The sequence below is a fragment of the Mustelus asterias genome, unplaced genomic scaffold (assembly GCF_964213995.1).
Source record: "Mustelus asterias unplaced genomic scaffold, sMusAst1.hap1.1 HAP1_SCAFFOLD_731, whole genome shotgun sequence".
Taxonomy (NCBI): domain Eukaryota; kingdom Metazoa; phylum Chordata; class Chondrichthyes; order Carcharhiniformes; family Triakidae; genus Mustelus; species Mustelus asterias.
In genome coordinates this window covers 17,883-36,310 of record NW_027590680.1, presented here as the reverse complement: position 1 = coordinate 36,310, position 18,428 = coordinate 17,883, and the positions used below count along the sequence as shown (strand labels likewise).

General features: G+C 45.6%; 1 protein-coding gene across 1 annotated transcript in view; it reads left to right on the top strand.

The window, feature by feature from the left end:
• Positions 1–18,428, top strand: part of LOC144487310 (uncharacterized) — a gene marked incomplete at its 3' end in the record, with an annotated part of 75,233 nt that overhangs the window by 41,698 nt on the left and 15,107 nt on the right. The gene's annotated exons all lie outside the window — the stretch shown is intronic.

Below are 18,428 nucleotides of genomic sequence, written 5' to 3'. Positions count from 1 at the left end.
TTTTCTCCTTTCACCCTTAACCCATGCCCTCTGGTTTTTTTCTCCCCTAGCTTCAGCGGAAAAAGCCTGCTTGCATTCACTCTATCTATACCCATCAAAATCTTATACACCTCTATCAAATCTCCCCTCAATCTTCTACGCTCCAGGGAATAAAGTCCCATCCTATTCAATCTCTCTCTGTAACTCAGCTTCTCAAGTCCCGGCAACATCCTTGTGAACCTTCTCTGCACTCTTTCAATCTTATTTACATCCTTCCTGTAACTAGGTGACCAAAACTGTACACAATACTCCAAATTCGGCCTCACCAATGCCTTATATAACCTTACCATAACACTCCAACTTTTATACTCGATACTCCAATTTATAAAGGCCAATGTACCAAAGGCACTCTTTACGACCCTATCCACCTGTGACGTCACTTTTAGGGAACTCTGTACCTGTATTCCCAGATCCCTCTGTTCAACTGCACTCTTCAGAGTCCTACCATTTACCCTGTACGTTCTTCTTTGGTTTGTCCTTCCAAAGTGCAATATCTCACACTTGTCTGCGTTAAATTCCATTTGCCATTTTTCAGCCCATTTTTCTAGTTGGTCCAAATCCCTCTGCAAGCTTTGAAAACCTTCCTCACTGCCCACTACACCTCCAATCTTTGTATCATCAGCAAACTTGCTGATCCAATTGACCACATTATCATCCAGATCATTGATATAGATGACAAACAACAATGGACCCAACACCGATCCCTGCGGCACACCACTAGTCACAGGCCTCCACTCAGAGAAGCAATCCTCCACAACCACTCTCTGGCTTCTTCCATTGAGCCAGTGTCTTATCCAATTTACTACCTCCCCATGTATACCCAGAGACTGAACCTTCCTAACTAACCTCCCATGAGGGACCTTGTCAAAGGCCTTGCTGAAATCCAGGTAGACAACACCCACTGCCTTCCCTTCATCCACTTTCCTGGTAACCTCCTCGAAAAACTCTAATAGATTGGTCAAACATGACCTACCACGCACAAAGCCATGTTGACTCTCCCTAATAAGTCCCTGTCTATCCAAATATTTGTAGATCCTATCCCTTATCACACCTTCCAATAACTTGCCCACCACCGACGTCAAACTTACTGGCCGATAATTTCCCGGATTTCTTTTGGAACCTTTTTTAAACAATGGAACAACATGAGCCACCCTCCAATCATCCGGCACCTCCCCCGTGAATACTGACATTTTAAATATGTCTGCCAGGGCCCCTGCAAGTTCAACACTAGCTTCCCTCAAGGTCCGTGGGAATACCCTGTCCGGTCTTGGGGATTTATCCACTCTGATTTGCCTCAAGACAGCGAGCACCTCCTCCCCTTTAATCTGTAAAGGTTCCATGGCCTCCCTACCAGTTTGCCCTATTTCCGTAGACTCCATGCCCATTTCCTCAGTAAATACAGATGCAAAAAAACCATTTAGTATCTCCCCATCTCTTTTGGTTCCATACACAGTGTACCACTCTGGTCTTCAAGAGGACCAATTTTATCCCTCACTATCCTTTTGCTCCTAACATACCTATAGAAGCTCTTTGGATTTTCCTTCACTCTGTCTGCCAAAGCAACCTCATGTCTTCTTTTAGCCCTCCTGATTTCCCTCTTAAGTAGCTTCTTGCACTTTTTATACTCCTCGAGCATCTGATGTGTTCCTTGCTGCCTGTACATTTCATACAACTTCCTCTTAATCAGTGTTACAATCTCCCTCGAGAACCAAGGTTCCTTATTCCTATTTACTTTGCCTTTAATCCTGACAGGAACATACAAACTCTGCACTCTCAAAATTTCTCCTTTGAAGGCCTCCCACTTTCCATTTACATCCTTACCAGAGAACAGCCTGTGCCAAGCCACACTTCCCAGATCCCTTCTCATTTCATCAAATTTGGCCTTTTTCCTGTTCAGAACTTCAACCCGAGAACTTCAACCATGTTAAATTCTAACATGTGACTGGAGTTTTATTTTAAAAATTAATGTTGGATTCACCTACATGCTTGTGGAAGCTGCATAGCTGGCAGGAATTGTCTGAACTAAGAATTTCTTCTATGAATTTGATCAGTTGGAGGACATTATATTCTGTCAAATCTGGCTCAAGAATAAGGTTGATTGCTCAGTTCAAGTAAGAAGGAAAGCTATTGGCTTGCAGCAAGTGTCTTTTCGAACCAGGATATCTTGTATTAACCTTATTCAGTTGTGGGACATGGGCGTCGCTGGCTGGCCAACATTTATTGCCCATCCCGAGATGCCCTTGTTCAGAGGGCAGTTGAGAGTCAACCACATTGTATGAACCAAATGTGTTCATTAATTATTACTGTATTTAGAACAAAGAACAAAGAAAGTTACAGCACAGGGACAGGCCCTTTAGCCCTCCAAGCCTGCTGCCGGACTAAGTTAAAACCCCCTACCCTTCCGGGGACCATTTCCCTCTATTCCCATCCTATTCATGTATTTGTCAAGATGTCCCTTAAAAGTCACTGTCATATCTGCTTCCACTACCCCCCAGGCAACGAGTTCCAGGAACCCACTGCTCTCTGTGTAAAAAATCTGCCTCGTACATCTCCTTTAAACCTTGCCCCTCACACCTTAAACCTGTGCCCCCTAGTAATTGACGCTTCCACCCTGGGAAACAGCTTCTGACTATCCACTCTGTCCATGCCTCTCATAATCTTGTAGACTTCTATCAGGTCGCCCCCTCAACCTCCCTCATTCCAGTGAGAACAAACCAAGTTTCTCCAACCTCTCCGCATAGCTAATGCCCTCCATACCAGGCAACATCCGGGTAAATATTTTCTGTGCCCTCTCCAAAGCCTCCACATCCTTCTGATAGTGTGGCGACCGGAATTGAACACTATATTCCAAGTGCAGCCTAACTAAGCTTCTCGAAAGCTGCAACATGACTTGCCAATTTTTAAACTCAATGCCCCGACTGATGAAGGCAAGCATGCCGGTATGCCTTCTTGACTACCTTCTCCGCCTGCATTGCCACTTTCAGTGACCTGTGTACCTGTACACCCAGATCCCTTTGCCGATCAATACTCCTAAGGGTTTTGCCGTTTACTGTATATTTCCTATCTGTATTAGACCTTCCAAAATGCATTACCTCACATTTGTCCAGATTAAACTCCATCTGCCATCACTCTGCCCAAGACTCCAACCAATCTATATCCTGCTGTGTCCTCTGATGGTCCTCATCACTATTCGCAAATCCACCAACCTTTGTGTCGTCCGCAAACTTCCTAATCAAACCAGTTACATTTTCCTCCAAATCATTTATATATATATATAACAAACAGCAAGGTCCCAGCACTGATCCCTGAGGAACGCCACTTGTCACAGCCCTCCATTCAGAAATGCACCCTTCCACTGCTACCCTCTGTCTTCTTTGACCGAGCCAGTTCTGTATCCACCTTGCCAACTCACCTCTGATCCCATGCCACTTCTCCTTCTGCACCAGTCTACCATGAGGGACCTTGTCTAAGTCCATGTGGACAACATCCACTGCTCTACCCTTATCAATCATCTTCGTCACTTCCTCGAAAAACTCGACCAAGTCCGTGAGACACGACCTCCCCTTCACAAAACCATGTTGCCTCTCACTAATACATCCACTTATTTCCAAGTGGGAATAAATCCTGTCTCGAAGAATTCTCTCCAATAATTTCCCTATCACTGATGTAAGGCTCACCGGCCTGTAATTACCTGGATTATTCTTGCTACCCTTCTTAAACAAAGGAACAACATTGGCTATTCTCCAATCCTCTGGGACCTCCCCTGTATGATGTGGAGATGCCGGCATTAGACTGGGGTAAACACAGTAAGAAGTTTAACAACACCAGGTTCCTCTGGCTCCACACATAGATTCCCTCCCCTATCCTTGAGTGGGCCGACCCTCTCCCTGGCTACCCTCTTGTTCTTTATATATGTATAAAAAGCCTTGGGATTTTCCTTAATCCTGCTGGCCAATGATTTTTCGTGACCACTCTTAGCCCTCCTTACTCCTTGCTTAAGTTTCTTTCTACTTTCCTTGTATTCCACACTTGCTTCGTGTGTTCCTCCCCTGTAGCCAGTGAGGATACAAAGATCTCTCTCAAGACCCCAGCAATTTCCTCCCTTGCCTCTCTCAGTATTCTGGGGTATATCCCATCAGGGCCTGGGGACTTGTCTACCTTAATGTTTCTCAAGAACCCCAATACCACCTCCTTTTTGATCTCAACATGACTCAAACTATCTACACATCCTTTCCCAGACTCATCCACCACCAAGTCCTCTTTGGTGAATACTGACGCAAAGTACTCATTTAATATCTCCCCATTTCCTCTGGCTCCGCGCATAGATTCCCTCCCTTGTCCTGGAGTGGGCCAACCCTCTCCCTGGCTACCCTCTTGCTCTTTATATATGTATAAAAAGCCTTGGGATTTTCCTTAATCCTGCTGGCCAATGCTTTTTCGTGACCCCTTTTGGCCCTCCATTCTCCTTGCTTAAGTTTCTTTCTACCTTCCTTGTATTCCACACTTGCTTTGTGTGTTCCCAGCCTCCTAGCTTTGACAAATGTTTCATTTTTCTCTTTGACGAGGCTCACAATATCTCTCATTATCCAAGGTTCCCAAAACTTGCCATACTTATCCTTCATCCTTACAGGAATGTGCCGGTCCTGAATCCCTATCAGCTTACACTTGAAAGCCTCCCACACGCCAGATGTTGATTTGCCCTCAAACATCTGCCCCATCTGGTAGCTATTTATTAGCTACCAGTCATTAACAGATGAGAAAGTCATGAGCCTTAATTGAGTTATAGTTAATCAATGAATCAGTAGTCATAGTAAAAGATTGAGTTTTATTTGCTGTAAGAGTTTAATTGCTGTGTATGTAAAGAATGTGCAATGAGGATAAATGTACTGGCGAGAGAGACCTTCAAGCTCTGATTAGCCTCAACATTTGAAACTGTGTGAATAAGGGATTGTATAGAATCAGATAAAGGGATAGTATGAACCAGTTCTATTGAATTCCTGTCTAAGATAATAAGAGGTGATGGTGTCAGTAATTGAGGATCCAGTTAAATTAATCTAGTGGTCAAATTGACCAATTGTCATGATACAACAGGCCCAAATCTGACGTGAGGTAATCGTCACTTTGTGGATAAAAGTAGAGGTTCTGAAGGTCTTCCTTGGGAGCCAAATACTGAAAACTCCCGAGGCTGAGTTCCAAGGAAATTACTGTCAGAGAAGGAGCCAGACTCCCGAGACTGAATTCCACAATAATTCCTGTGAAAGAAGGAGCCAGAGAGGGTTATGCTTCTACGGACTGATCACCCGCATGAAGTTGTAAAAGTCAATATCTTAGAACATAGAACATAGAAAGCCACAGCACAAACAGGCCCTTCGGCCCACAAGTTGCGCCGATCACATCCCCACCTCTAGGCCTATCTATAGCCCTCAATCCCATTAAATCCCATGTACTCATCCAGAAGTCTCTTAAAAGACCCCAACGAGTTTGCCTCCACCACCACCGACGTCAGCCGATTCCACTCACCCACCACCCTCTGAGTGAAAAACTTACCCCTGACATCTCCTCTGTACCTACCCCCCAGCACCTTAAACCTGTGTCCTCTCGTAGCAACCATTTCAGCCCTTGGAAATAGCCTCTGAGAATCTACCCTATCCAGACCTCTCAACATCTTGTAAACCTCTATCAGGTCACCTCTCATCCTTCGTCTCTCCAGGGAGAAGAGACCAAGCTCCCTCAACCTATCCTCATAAGGCATGCCCCCCAATCCAGGCAACATCCTTGTAAATCTCCTCTGCACCCTTTCAATGGCTTCAACATCTTTCCTGTAATGAGGTGACCAGAACTGCGCGCAGTACTCCAAGTGGGGTCTAACCAGGGTCCTATAAAGCTGCAGCATTATCTCCCGACTCCTAAACTCAATCCCTCGATTAATGAAGGCCAGTACGCCGTACGCCTTCTTGACCGCATCCTCCACCTGCGAGGCCGATTTAAGAGTCCTATGGACCCGGACCCCAAGGTCCTTCTGATCCTCTACACTGCTAAGAATGGTACCCTTCATATTATACTGCTGCTTCATCCCATTGGATCTGCCAAAATGGATCACCATACACTTATCCGGGTTGAAGTCCATCTGCCACTTCTCCGCCCAGTCTTGCATTCTATCTATGTCTTGCTGCAACTTCTGACATCCCTCCAAACTATCCACAACACCACCTACCTTGGTGTCGTCAGCAAACTTAAAGTTGTTGAGTAAAACTTTTTCATTCAGTAAACTTCTTTTTAAATTTACTATCCAGAGAATTCTGCCTTTACCACAAAGAGGGCAGGGAACAGGCTACAGATGAATTAAAGAGAAACCATTTGTGTCCAGAACATTGTGAACATCCTTTGACTCTGGTTGCCTTTGATCCTCAAGTCATTTTCTGTTTGTTTTAACCATGTTCTGTTTCATGAATAAACTTTTATCAGTAAAAATATTTGATTTTGCTGGACTTTTCCTGATGAGATTGATGCACTTTAGGGAAAGTGGGTGAGAGGGGTTGGCAGGCTCTTTAACAGAAAGTGAGTCCCTCGAAGGTAATTGGCAAAGGAGCCAGAGGGGGAGATGAGATTTTATTTTATTTTTTGACGCAGCGAGTTGTTCTGATCTGCCTGAAAGCAGATTCAATAGAATCTTTCCAAAGGGTAAAGACTTGAAAGGGAAGAATTTGCAGGGCTGTGGGGACAGATCAGAGTGGTAGGATGAACCAGAGAGTCCTTTCAAAGAGATAGCAGGGGCACAATGGGCTGAATGGACTCCTGCAGCCTCTCAATCTCAGCCTGCTGCTTGTGCAGGGTAAAAGGGACAGATTTCATTGCAGCCTCTTCCCTGTATCTGTATTTAAAGAGACAGGTTTCTCTTTAGCTCTGAGTGACAGATATAACAATTGGTTGGAGGCCCATTTCCCACTCAGTCCTCCAGCACCTCCTTGTCCCTCTATTAGTGCGACGTCCATGGCAGTTTCCCAACTGGGGCGCAGGCCTCGTTATTCTCAGCTAAATTCAGCCCTCAGCTCTGTCGCCTGGCTGTCATTGACACGAGCAACAGAGACAGAAAGGTGTCCCAGGCTCAAATGGGACGTCGAAACGTGTGGCTTTAAATGAACTGTTAGGATCACTGTAATGATCAACAATTTTTTAAAAATGAATTCTAAACCCAGTAAACAAATTAAAGAATCACATGATAAAACTTCAAGTTTTCTGATGTTTATTCCAACAAACTGGAAGCAACAATGATTAAACACTTTTTTATAGGGAACTGTAAAATTAAACTTTGCCCTTTTACTCTTAACACCATTAAATATCCACTCAATGGATATATTTTACCCTGCCTTGGAATGTTGACACTCTTTCTCCAAAAACCAGCCCAAAGTGATTTTTCACTCCCCAAGGGTTTATTTCCATTGTTTTCCTTTTCCAGTCGGGCAACCTTTAATCCCAGAACTGTCCTTCACAGTGATGGTTCTCCTGGACATTTTCCCACTCACACAAGCAAGGCGAATCTTCCAGTCTTGTTTCACAATCTTTCAGGAATTTGTGACCAACATTCGACATTGGAGCAGAAGTCGGCCATTTGGCCCTTTGAGTCGGCTCCACCATTTATTTAGATCATGGCTGATCTGTTTGTGTTGCGTTCTCGTGTTATACCCAATACTTTTGATGCCCTTATCCAACAAGAATTAGTATAAAGGCAAAATTCTGCTGTTGTTGGAATCTGAAACAAAAACAGAAAATGCTGGACAATCTCAGCAAGTCTGACAGCATTTGTAAAGAGAGAATAGACACAGCATTTTGAGTCAGGATTACTCTTTGTCAGAGGTGAAGACAAGGAAATTCGGACAAAATTTATCCTGTGAAGGTCAAGAATTGGGAAGCAATCTATTAAACCTCCTCTGAACCACTTTCAATGCATTTGTATCATTTCTTAAACAGGAGACAAAGCTGCACCCAGTATTCAAGATGCAGTCTCAGCAACGCCCTGTATAACTGAAACAGAACATCTTTACTTCTCTGTTCAATTTCTCTCGTAATAGAACAAAGAACAAAGAAAATTACAGCACAGGAACAGGCCCTTCGGCCCTCCAAGCCTGCACCAACCGTGCTGCCTGACTTAACTAAAAGCCCCTACCCTTCCGGAGACCATATCCCTCTATTCCCATCCTATTCATGTCCTTGTCAAGACGCCCCTTAAAAGTCACTACCGTATCCGCTTCCACTACCTCCCCCGACAACGCGTTCCAGGCACCCACTACTCTCTCTGTAAAAAATCTGCCTTGTACATCTCCTTTAAATCTTCCACCTCGCACTTTAAACCTATGCCCTCTAGTAACTGACTCTTCCACCCTGGGACTATCCGCTCTGTCCATGCCCTCATAATCTTGTAGACTTCTATCAGGTCTCCCCTCAACCTCCGTCGCTCCAGTGAGAACAAACCAAGTTTCTCCAACCTCTCCTCATAGCTAATGCCCTCCATACCAGGCAACATCCTGGTAAATCCTTTCTGTACCCTCTCCAAAGCCTCCATATCCTTCTGGTGGTATGGCGACCAGAATTGAACACTATATTCCAAGTGCGGCCTAACTAAGGTTCTATAAAGCTGCAACATGACTTGCCAATTTTTAAATTCAATACCCCGGCCGATGAAGGCAAGCATGCCATCTGCCTTCTTGACTACCTTCTCCACCTGCATTGCCACTTTCAGTGAACTGTGTACCTGTACACCCAGATCCCTCTGCCTATCAATACTCTTAAGGGTTCTGCCATTTACTGTATATTTCCTATCTGTATTAGACCTTCCAAAATGCATTACCTCACATTTGTCCGGAATAATAAAGGATAACATTCCATTTGTCAGAACTTTGATTTATTTGAACTAAGATTTATGGGGTTCTCTTGTTTACAATAACCTCCCTAATAGTAAATCACACCAGGTTCCAGTGTCTTAATCATATGGCAAGAAAGAATACTTTAAATGGTGAATTCAGAAACTTTATTAATCATTAAAAATTTAACAAGTCAGAAAGATAAAAAAAAACAGAGTGTCGATTAACAGTTAATAGAGAAAGTTTAACTTTTAACAATTGAACTGACTTCTCTCCATCCCTCTCACACCAGGACATGAAGTGACCGCTCCAAAAACGTGGATAACTTGTAAAACCAACAGCTCTCCACACCTCTCTGTAAACATCTCTCCCTCCACCTTTCTCGACCAAATTGCCTTCTCAAGACCACTTTTTTATACTTTAAAAATGTCGAAAGCTGAGAGGGAGTGATTGGAGGCAGCAGTGCTGGTGAGAGATTAATTGAATTGTTTATTTATTTAATTAGTCAGCTGGTGTGTGTTTTTTTTGGCCTTTACTTTTGCAGTAGTATTTTAAGTTTAAAGTGAAAACTGGAAGTGGGCTGCTAAGGAGTCTGGGAAGGGTTTGTTAAGCGCGCGAAGTATAAAAGGTAGGCTGCAGTATACAGCGGGCAGCGTCGGGAGCGGGCAGTGGAGTGAGTGGGAAGCAGAGTGCGAGCTATAAGGCTTTGGCTCACAGGGCTTGTGTGGGAAGCAGAGTGTGAGCTATAAGGCTTTGGCTCACAGGGCTTAGGCAGAAAGGGCGAGCAGGGGTGAGTTGAATTCATTTTTGCTGTTTCTACCTGGTACTGGCAAGGTATCTAGAGGGGATGGGTGTGCAGGCAGTGCTATGTTCCTCTTGCACTATGTTTGAGGTGAGGGATGACGACAGTGTCCCTGCTGATTACACCTGTGGGAAGTGCACCCATCTGCAGCTCCTCCAAAATCGTGTTAGGGAACTGGAGCTGGAGTTGGATGAACTTAAGATCATTAGGGATGCAGAGGTGGCCATAGACAGAAGCTTTAGGAATACAGTTACTCTGAGGAATGAAAACAGATGGGTGACGGTGAGAGGGGCTGTGAGGAAGCAGTCTGTGCAGGGATCCCCGGTGCTCGTTCCCCTTAGCAACAAGTATTCCGCTTTGGATACGGTTGAGGGGGATGACGTACCAGTGGTGAGCCGCAGTGAGAGGATCTCCAGCACTGTGTCCGTCTCTGTGGCTCGGGAGGGTAAGGGGCAGAGCGGGAGGGCAATAGTTATTGGGGACTCGTTAGTTAGAGGGATAGATAGGAGGTTCTGTGGCAGCAAAAGAGACTCACCGATGGTATGTTGCCTACCGGATGCCAAGGTCCGTGACGTCTCAGACCGTGTTTTCCGGATTCTGAAGGGGGAGGGGAAACAGTCACAAGTCGTGGTACACATTGGTACCAATGACATAGGTAAGAGAAGGGACGGGGATTTAAAGCAGGAATTTCTGGAGCTGGGCTGGAAGCTGAGAGCCAAGACAAAACATGTGGTCATCTCTGGTACGTTGCCGGTGCCACGTGATAGCGAGTTGAGGAACAGGGAGAGAGTGCAGTTAAACATGTGGTTGCAGGGATGGTGTAGGAGGGAGGGTTTCAGATACGTGGATAATTGGAACACATTCTGGGGAAGGTGGGACCTGTACAAACAGGACGGGGTGCACCTGAACCAGAGGGGCACCAATATCCTAGGAGGGAAATTTGTTACGGCTCTTCAGGGGGGTTTAAAGTAATTAGTCAGGGGAGTGGGAAAAGGAGTTGTAGTCCAGAAGTCAGTGAGGGTGATGAGGTATTGGGGAAGGTATCAGGGTCAAGGGTGGGTACCGGTAGACAGGAAGGTGGGTTGAAGTGTGTCTACTTCAATGCAAGGAGCATCCGGAACAAGGTAGATGAACTTGGGGTGTGGATTGGTACTTGGGACTACGATGTTGTGGCCATTACGGAGACGTGGGTAGAACAAGGACAGGAATGGTTGTTGGATGTTCTGGGGTATAGATGTTTCACTAAGTGTAGGGAAGCTGGTAAAAGAGGTGGAGGAGTGGCATTGTTAATCAAGGATAGTTTAACGGCTGCGGAAAGGCACTTCGAGGGGGATCTGCACACTGAGGTTATATGGACTGAGGTTAGAAATAGGAAAGGAGCGGTCACGTTGTTAGGAGTTTACTATAGGCCCCCAAATAGTAATAGAGATGTGGAGGAAGAAATTGCTAAGCAGATTATGGATATGTGTGGGGGTCACAGGGTAGTTGTCATGGGGGACTTCAACTTTCCAAATATTGATTGGAACCTTTGTAGGTCAAATAGTTCGGATGGGGCAGTTTTTGTGCAGTGTGTGCAGGAGGGTTTCCTGACACAATATGTGGATAGGCCGACAAGAGGTGAGGCCACATTGGATTTGGTACTGGGAAATGAACCGGGCCAAGTGTTAGATTTGGTTGTGGGAGAGCACTTTGGAGATAGTGACCACAATTCGGTGTCTTTTGTTATTGCAATGGAGAGGGATAGGGCCGTACGGCAGGGCAAGGTTTACAATTGGGGGAGAGGTAATTATGATGCGATTCGGCAAGAATTAGGGGGCATAAGTTGGGAACAGAAACTGTCAGAGAAAGGAACTAATGAAAAGTGGAACTTTTTCAAGGAACAAATACTGGATGTCCTTGATAGGTATGTCCCTGTCAGGCAGGGAGGAAATGGCCGAGTGAGGGAACCATGGTTCACGAAAGAGGTGGAATGTCTTGTGAAAAGGAAGAGGGAAGCTTATGTAGGGATGAGGAAACAAGGTTCAGATGGCTCGATTGAAGGTTACAAGTTAGCAAGGAATGAGCTGAAAAAGGGGCTGAGGAGAGCTAGGAGGGGACATGAGAAGTCCTTGGCGAGTCAGATCAAGGAAAACCCCAAGGCTTTTTACTCTTATGTGAGGAATAAAAGAATGACCAGGGTGAGGTTAGGGCCGGTCAAGGACAGTAGTGGGAACTTGTGTATGGAGTCAGTAGAGATAGGCGAGGTGATGAATGAATACTTTTCTTCAGTGTTCACCAAGGAGAGGGGCCATGTTTTTGAGGAAGAGAAGGTGTTACAGGCTAATAGGCTGGAGGAAATAGATGTTCGGAGGGAGGATGTCCTGGCAGTTTTGAATAAACTGAAGGTCGATAAGTCCCCTGGGCCTGATGAAATGTATCCTAGGATTCTTTGGGAGGCAAGGGATGAGATTGCAGAGCCTTTGGCTTTGATCTTTGGGTCCTCGCTGTCCACGGGGATGGTGCCAGAGGACTGGAGAATGACGAATGTTGTTCCTCTGTTTAAGAAAGGGAATAGAAATGACCCTGGTAATTATAGACTGGTTAGTCTTACTTTGGTGGTTGGTAAATTGATGGAAAAGGTCCTTAGAGATGGGATTTACGACCATTTAGAAAGATGCGGATTAATCCGGGATAGTCAGCACTGATTCGTGAAGGGCAAGTCGTGCCTCACAAATTTGATAGAATTTTTTGAGGAGGTAACTCAGTGTGTTGATGAAGGTAGGGCAGTTGATGTCATATACATGGATTTTAGTAAGGCGTTTGATAAGGTCCCCCATGGTCGGCTTATGATGAAAGTGAGGAGGTGTGGGATAGAGGGAAAGTTGGCCGATTGGATAGGTAACTGGCTGTCTGATCGAAGACAGAGGGTGGTGGTGGATGGAAAATTTTCGGATTGGAGGCAGGTTGCTAGCGGAGTGCCGCAGGGATCAGTGCTTGGTCCTCTGCTCTTTGTGATTTTTATTAATGACTTAGAGGAGGGGGCTGAAGGGTGGATCAGTAAATTTGCTGATGACACCAAGATTGGTGGAGTAGTGGATGAGGTGGACAGCTGTTGTAGGCTGCAAAGAGACATAGATAGGATGCAAAGCTGGGCTGAAAAATGGCAAATGGAGTTTAACCCTGATAAATGTGAGGTGATTCATTTTGGTAGGACTAATTTAAATGTGGATTACAGGGTCAAAGGTAGGGTTCTGAAGACTGTGGAGGAACAGAGAGATCTTGGGGTCCATATCCACAGATCTCTAAAGGTTGCCACTCAAGTGGATAGAGCTGTGAAGAAGGCCGATAGTGTGTTAGCTTTTATTAACAGGGGGTTGGAGTTTAAGAGCCGTGGGGTTATGCTGCAACTGTATAGGACCTTGGTGAGACCACATTTGGAATATTGTGTGCAGTTCTGGTCACCTCACTACAAGAAGGATGTGGAAGCACTGGAAAGAGTGCAGAGGAGATTTGGGCTCGGAGAATCAGAACCCAGACTTTATCATCCTTATCCTGTTTCTTCCTTTGCCACCACTCCCTCTGTTTTGCGGGAGGGTCGTGGGGATTCCAATCAGAACTAATCATTTTATCATAAAAGTTAAATACTGCGGATGCTGGAATCTGAAACAACAACAGAAAATGCTGGAAAATCTCAGCAGGTCTGACAGTATCTGTGGAGAGAGAATAGAGTCAATGTTTCGAGTCTGGATGACCCTTTATAAGAGCGCTTCTGAAGTGTCATCCTGACTCGAAAGATTGGCTCTATTCTCTAATCATTTTAATCGATAAGTTTCTTGTTCTTAGTTTCCAAATGGCAGGTAAGAGACCTGTCCAGTCCCCACTTGAGCTCTGATTTGTCACTGGCCATGCTTGGGTCGGATTATAACCATTAGAATCTACTCTCAGAGGCCTGCTTTTCAGTCCAGTGCTACTTGGAGTATACCGTCACTTCACCGACTATCAGGTCACAAGTCCCTCACAGTTCTTATCACAAATTTATGATAAAATAATTTAAGCATGCCTGAGAACGCTTCTTAACTTCTTAGTCAGCTACCTACCCCCGTTTGTCGATTAGTCAGACCCCATTTTTACAGATTCTAGGTTTCTCAGCTGCTGAACACCAGCCGGTCCTACAATAATCTCATAGAATCTCTACAGTGCAGAAGGAGGCCATTCAGCCCATCAAGTCTGCACCAAACACAATCCCACCGACCCTATCCCCATAACCCCATGCATTTACCCTAGCCAGTCCCCCTGACACTAAGGGGCAATTTAGCATGGCCAATCCACCTCACCCGCACTTCTTTGGACTGTGGGAGGAAACTGGAGCACCCGGAGGAAACCTACACAGACAAGGGGAGAATGTGCAAACTCCACACAGACAATGACCCAAGCTGGGAATCGAACCCGAGTCCCTGGAGCTGTGAGGCAGCAGTGCTAACCACTGTACCACCGTGCCGCCCCAGTTTAATTCTCACTCATTCTGAGTAAATATTCTCACCAGGTCCTCTGTCAGGGCCCTGCTAAGCAGCTTTAATGGTTCGTGATTGCAGAAACTGAGCAGTCACAGGAATGTGGTCAAGGTAGTCCAGTCCCATAATGCCTCACATTCAATCTGCAGTCCTTCAATTATAACAGAATATGTGGCTGTATGTAGCTGCCTCGGCCGTGGTCAACCCCAACACTGCCTTCCTGAACTGTTACAATGCCTGAGGTGTAAGTACGCCCATAGGGAGGGATTTCCAGCTACACATTCCAGACTTTCACTCACTGTTGGTGGGTTCCAGATTGATATATTCCATTCAACCACACCCAAGCTGAGTTATTCCAATTCCTTTATTGTCCAGGACAATATATTAACAATATCTTTAAAACAAAAATTCAACAACCCCATTTGATTTCAGGTATTAACATATTCTGTTAGTTTGTTCTTTATTGTCGATGTCAGGCTGGGGTTGTTCCTCTTGGAGCAAAGGAGGTTGAGGGTAGATTTGATAGAGGTGGACAAGATTCTAACAGGTTTAGATAAGGCGGACAAAGAAAAGCTGTTCCCATTAGCTGAAGGGACAAGGACGAGGGGGACACTGATTTAAGGATTTGAGTCAGAGATGCAGGGGGGGATGTGAGGAAGAATATTTTGATGCAACGAATGGTAATGACCTGGAACTCGCTGCCTACGAGGGTGGAGGAAGTGGAGACAATAAACAATTACAAAGGAAATTGGATGGGAATTTGGGGGGTTTCAAACAGAAATGCTGACTAAATATCTCTGAACTTCCTCACACCCGGTCACTCTGTGATCCATGTGAAATTTGAAACCAGGTATTCGCAACAAGACTCAAGACTCAAAGAGCATCAGCCCACTGGAGGCAAAGTTGTGTGACCGGCCAGTCCCGCAGAAAGAAACCCTCCGACCCTCCCCAACTGTGAGAATGAACAAAATGCAGTCCTGGATGTAATTGAGAGCAGAAACAATAACAGCAGAATCCAACCACTGGAATCACTCGTGAACTCGCTGGTGTCTCAGCAGGTGGGATGAAAGACTGAATCTCTTCTCACACACAGAGCAGGTGAAGGGCCTCTCCCCAGTGTGAACTCGCTGGTGTGTCTGCAGGTGGGATGACTGAGTGAATCCCTTCTCACACTGAGAGCAGGTGAACGGTCTCTCCCCAGTGTGAATTCGCTGGTGTATCTGCAGGTGGGATGACCGAGTGAATCCCTTCCCACAGTGAGAGCAGGTGAATGGCCTCTCCCCTGTGTGAACTTGGTAGTGTGTCTGCATGTGGGCTGACTGAGTGAATCCCTTCCCACACTGAGGGCAGGTGAATGGCCTCTTCCCAGTATGAATGCGCTCATGTGCCCGCAGGTTGGATGAACAAGCGAATCCTTTCCCACACTGAGAGCAGATGAATGGCCTCTCCCCAGTGTGAGCTTGCTGGTGCCTCCACAGGCTGGATAAATGACTGAATCCCTCCCCACACTGAGAACATGTGAACGGCCTCTCCCCAGTGTGAACTCGCTGGTGTGTCTGCAGGTTGAATGACTGAGTGAATCCCTTCCCACACTGAAAGCACGTGAATGGTCTCTCCCCAGTGTGGCTGCGCCGATGAGCTTCCAGCTCAGTTGGGTATCTGTATCTCTTCCCACAGTCCCCACATTTCCATGGTTTCTCCATGGTGCAGGTGTCCTTGCCTCTGTCTTGGGTGGACAATCAGTTGAAGCCTCGTCGACACACAGAACACGGGTACAGTCTCTCCCTGCTGTGAATGGTGTGATATTTATTCAGGCTGTGTAACTGGTTAAAGCTCTTTAGTCCGTGCGCTGGAAGACTCTCACTCGAGTGTGACAGTGTGTTGATGCTTTTCCAGTCACACTGATGTTTGAAATCTTTTCAAATCGACAGACTGGACAACCATTTCTCCTTCTAGATTCAAAGTCCGATGATATTCAGCTCCCAAGGAATATGACTCTGTCAGATCTAGACGTGACGTTTGAGATTTCGGTCTGTGATTCCTCTTTCAATATCCTGTAAAATGAGGTTACAAAAGTCATCAGTGTCAGGACAGGATAGAAATTCAGAGCAGGATTCTATTTAAAAATGAAAGTGGATGGGCGCTTGAAGGAAATATACTTTCAGGAGAATGGGGATATAGAGTGGGAATGGGACTGGAATGTTATACAGAGAGTCAGCATGGACTCGAGTTATCGAATGGATTCCTTCTGTGCTGTAATGACTTTATGACTGGAAATGTATAACATCGCTGCAGCATTATATTACAATGCAAGAAATAATAATAAATGTATTTTATTACAGAAGCATAAAGAATGTATCTAATCTGGGTACCATATAATAACACTAGACATATCTCTGTCCTATATTAATTTACTGTCCCCTTAAATGTCAGCCATCTCCTGGGGAAAGCTGCCCTTTGATTGTGAACATTAGGAAAAAGACCATCCTTTTAGACAGACAAATAAATGTGTCAAGTTGAGGGAGCAAAGGATGTTCACCAGGCTGATTCAGGGAATCACAGGACTGATGTAGGAGGAGAGATTGACTCGGTTAGAATTGTTTTCGTTGGAGTTCAGATGAATGAGGGGGGAATCTCAAAGAGACTTATAAAATTCTACAGGTTGAGACAGGATAGATGCAGGGAGGATGTTCCTGATGGAGTCCAGAACTGGGGGTCACAGTCTGAGGATTCAGGGTAGACCATTTAGGACGGAGGTGAGGAGACATTTCTTCACCCAAAGAGTGGTGAGCCTGTGGAATTTATTACCACAGGAAGTAGTTGGTGCCAAAACATTGAATGTATTCAAGAGGCGGCTGGATAAAGCACTCGGGGCGAATGGGATCACAGGTTATGGGGAAAAAGCAGGATTCGGCTACTCAGTTGGATGATCAGCCATGATTGTAATGAATGGCGGAGCAGGCTCGAAGGGCCAAATGGCCTCCTCCTGCTCCTATCTTCTATATCAATGTCTTTAAGAGAGACAGAAACCTGGGCCAACTTTTCCAGAGTCTGCAGCCTCCCTGGATTCACTTCCTTTCCCTTCAGTTGCTGCAAGTCCCCAATTTCCCCCAGAATGAGAAAAGAATTGGAAAGGGGGAGAAAAGAAAGTGTTTTACTCACAGATGTTGGCCTCTTTTAGGTCAAAACAAATGAACAAACTCAAGTTAAATCAGGACAAAGTAAAAGGGGCAGCTCCCCAAAAGGAGGGGGAACAGCCCGAACAGAAATCAAAGTACAAAGGAAGGAGCGAGATGTTGGCCTCTTTTAAGGAAATAAGTGATAAATTAGTTATCCGCCAGAGTTCGATGTCATCTGATCGCTTGTTTGGAGAATAAAACATACTTAGGTACCTCGCTTCATCTGGGATATGAAGCTGTAATCCATATCATCAAAATAACTCCCTTCCGACAGGAGGAAGTTTCAGTGCAGCTCAATCTGAGTGTCACAAAGACCTGATTGGCTGGAGGACCAGAGTCCTTCGTCCTCCAACTCTTCCCATTGGTCAACACCCCAGCATGAAGGTCAGGAGGCGTCTACCCCGCACATGCGCAGTTTCCCCTCTCTCTTGGACATGCGCAATCCCGGGGCCGGGGGGAGGGGGAGATCACCGAGCGGCTTCTCGCTCTGGCCGGAGCCGTCAGCCGGTTGCGTGGAAACCTTGGCTGGAGGAGGTGCAGGGGGAGGGGAACAATGGGTGGGGGCGGGGCTCCCGGGTCCGCGCGCCCGGGCCTGCGCACTGGAACACCATAACGTCATTGCGGAAGAGACTGATTTTTATTGGCTCATTCAGGCAGGCTCCATTGTGGACGTCACAATGCGGAAGCTCGATTGATTCAGATTCAGACTCAGTGAAACTCCCTCTTCTGGGCAACATCTGGGAGGAAATCAATGTTTCCCCCTTTTCGTTTCTTTTCTCATTCTGGGGGAAATTGGGGACTTGCAGCAACTGAAGGGAAAGGAAGTGAATCCAGGGAGGCTGCAGACTCTGGAAAGATTGGCCCAGGTTTCTCTCTCTCTTAAAGATATTGACATCCTTTGCAGAGTTCCACATGAATTAGAATTGTCTGTACTGAATTTCTATCTTGTTTTGATAGTGATGACTTTTGTAAATTCTTTTTATAGGATATTAGAAGGAGAGGATTTACTGATAGAAATGTCAAGATCTAACAGTCACTCAATTCATGGGAGCTGAATGTC